Genomic DNA, 2,882 nt, shown 5'->3' with positions numbered 1-2,882 from the left:
AAATGGGACCTTCAGTACCGGTTCGTGCCGTGAACCGGTACTAATGCCTCAAACCCCATTAGTACCGGTTTGTGGCACGAACCAGGACTAAAGGTCTAACTTTTAGTACCGGTTGGTGCCACGAACCGGTACTAATGGGCATCGCACCCTTTAGTCCCGGTTCGTGGCACCAACCGAGACTAAAAGGTCCAGACGAACCGGGACAAATGACCCACGTGGCCCCTGGGCGCACGAACCGGGACTAATAGCCCCATTAGTCCCGGTTCTAGACTGAACCGGGACTAATGGGCTAACCCAGCCTGAACCAAAGCCCTCTTTTCTACTAGTGACACACACACACAAAATACATGAAGTTCTAACCGCTCTAAAAAACGTAACTATTAAATTGAAACCACACAACCCAAGAAGCGATTTAATGTTTGATGCACTTACAATGCATGTAGTAGTTGGCTTGGGTGTTTCCACATGCGAAGACGGAGTGAATAGCGATGGACCAAACACCAGCGGGAACAATAATATCGCCGCTCTCAGTTGCAAGATGTTTCCACCGCAACATCACAAGTACATGTCACCGCAGCGATGGGGATATGCAGGGTCAGCATACTCTTCAGCTGACCGACGGCGAGGTCTCCTTGCGTCATAGTGGCAGGAAAAACATGGAATCATAGATGCATCTGCTCACCTGGAATCATAGATGCAGGTGATCAGAACATGGATACCCTAAATCCAGATGAGCAACTAGGAAGGCGCAAATTCCTTGCGCCTGTTTGTTTTCCTGGTGCAGCTAACTTTTCACGTGCGAACTCACCGGCTCCATGATCATTCGAAAGTCTAGTTTTCGCGAAACTCAGACGCAAATTATAGTAGAACTCGCATTTGATTGAAGCATCGATTTCTTTCACGGCGGCACCAACACTTCATATTCGTACGAATTGTATTAGTTAAACAAAGTAACTAACCATGACGGTGGACACGACTACGACGGGGTTTGCTGGCATTCGCCTACACAGGGACGTTGGGCCATGCATCGATGAAGGCGATGATAGCCTGGATGTCCGCCAGGACGACCGGGTCTATGGGCGGCAATGCAGTGATGCAGGCGGATGCTTCAACAAAGGCGTTGATGGCCACGCCAGCCCCACAATGTCGCAGGGGTGGGTGTTGCCACAGGGATGGGGACCGGTGAAGTCGTAGGTGCTCGCGTGAGCGCAGGGACATGGACATCATAGATCCATGCGTCTTCAAGGGCGGTGATGGTGGCTTTAGCCTAGGTTATCAATGCCATAGCGATGGGTGCTAGTACATACATCTACATGGGTCCTGGTGCGGCCATGGGGACAGGCATGGCCGCAGGCTGCATCGCCTCCGCTTCATCCAGGGACATATCATATTGGCACCACTGGTCTGCTAGGGAATCAGTCTCGTCTGCCTCGGAGTCAGCATCTCCAAAGCTAAAGATGAGGGCAGCTCCTGCTGGCAAGAGAGAAGAGATAGGGAGGTGCCAATAAGTTGACTGGAGAATGGGAGCTAGGTAGGCTTCTATGGCCTTTTATAGGTCGTCTTGCGGCCTCCATAGAGTGGACAGCTGAACAGACAACATACACCACCGGTTTCACACGCGGCAACTGCCGGCTCAAAAAACGGTATGTGCACATGGCGCTCCATAGGAAACCATGTGAAAGCGCATCCTAATCGAGTCTTTCGCCCACTGATTGGATGATTGTTTGGGCTAGGGCATGTTAAGCTGGCCAGCGCCATCATCTAGCCTGGCGGATAAGGTGGGATCCTTCCTTCGCCCTTGCCGGCAGGTCTTCGGGGGCACCTTGTATTCCTTCAATTTCCTCGTCACCACTTGGTAGAAGAACGTGTTCATTCACATTGATTTTATCCCGTCTCCTTCTGTGCACCACTACTAGTCGGCATTGCACAACTAGACACAGAGGACACAACACTGAATAAACCAACATTTACAATCAGTCAACAGAAGATTAGTATAGTTCTTACGATCGAATCCAACCAATCCAACCTAGTCAAGCGGGACCATGCATTGTCTTCCTCCACTTCTGGCCCCCTTACATGGCCTATCGAATTAAACGTGATCAATAGGTAAAACTCCGAGTGGGGAGTCCAACACTGTTATTTTTGCATTATTCAAAGAGATATATCTGCGTGTGGTGGGATAGAGGAGAAGGATGCGTTTCCATGTGCTTTAAGTTACAGGATGCGGTCATTATTTTTTCTTTTTGAAAAGGGGGTTTGCCCCGGCCTCTGCATCATGACGATGCATACGGCCATACAGGATGCGGTCATGAGGGAGATATGTCATGATGCTCCAAATCAATACGGGGTAGTTAGTCAATCATGCATGCGAGGCTGGCGATTTAGCGTCAAATTGCCTGGTCACCGGATGTCTACCGGAAGACGGGTCAGGAACAGCCGGTACTTAAACTATGTGTGTGTTGCCAATGTAGTATACTCGTATGTGCTTTTCTAAGCAACGATAAGACGGAAAAAATGACTTCTATTGGTTTGTTTGTTGAAAATTCTAAGGCCTGGTACAAAAGCTTGTGCACCATTTGTCAGGCTGTATTGGAAGTTGGACCGGTGAAATGAGACCTCCGCGGACCGCGGTTATACCCAATGCACCACCCTACTTCTTGGCTAGCATAAACCCAGGCGAGGCCGACTTCATTTGATACTTGACGAGGCATTGTATTCGTTGACCCTTGCAAAAGTGATAGCAAGACCAAACTGGTTACATGGAAATGACGATGAATCCTTTAGGTTCAACACAACCCAAAAATGATTACATGGGGCCAGCACGGAGTGCACTTGTGAGCGAGGATTCCCCCAGGAGGCGAGTACTCCAATGACCTTTATAG

The 2,882-nt window shown here is 49.5% G+C and overlaps 1 protein-coding gene across 1 annotated transcript in view; it reads left to right on the top strand.

Moving 5' to 3' along the window:
• Nucleotides 1-2,882, top strand: part of LOC119274468 (NADP-dependent D-sorbitol-6-phosphate dehydrogenase-like) — an 11,622-nt gene that overhangs the window by 6,227 nt on the left and 2,513 nt on the right. The gene's annotated exons all lie outside the window — the stretch shown is intronic.

The sequence above is a fragment of the Triticum dicoccoides genome, chromosome 3B (genome assembly GCF_002162155.2).
Source record: "Triticum dicoccoides isolate Atlit2015 ecotype Zavitan chromosome 3B, WEW_v2.0, whole genome shotgun sequence".
Classification (NCBI taxonomy): Eukaryota; Viridiplantae; Streptophyta; class Magnoliopsida; order Poales; family Poaceae; genus Triticum; species Triticum dicoccoides.
Note: the sequence above shows the minus strand (reverse complement) of the source record. Positions and strands in the feature narration are given on the sequence as shown.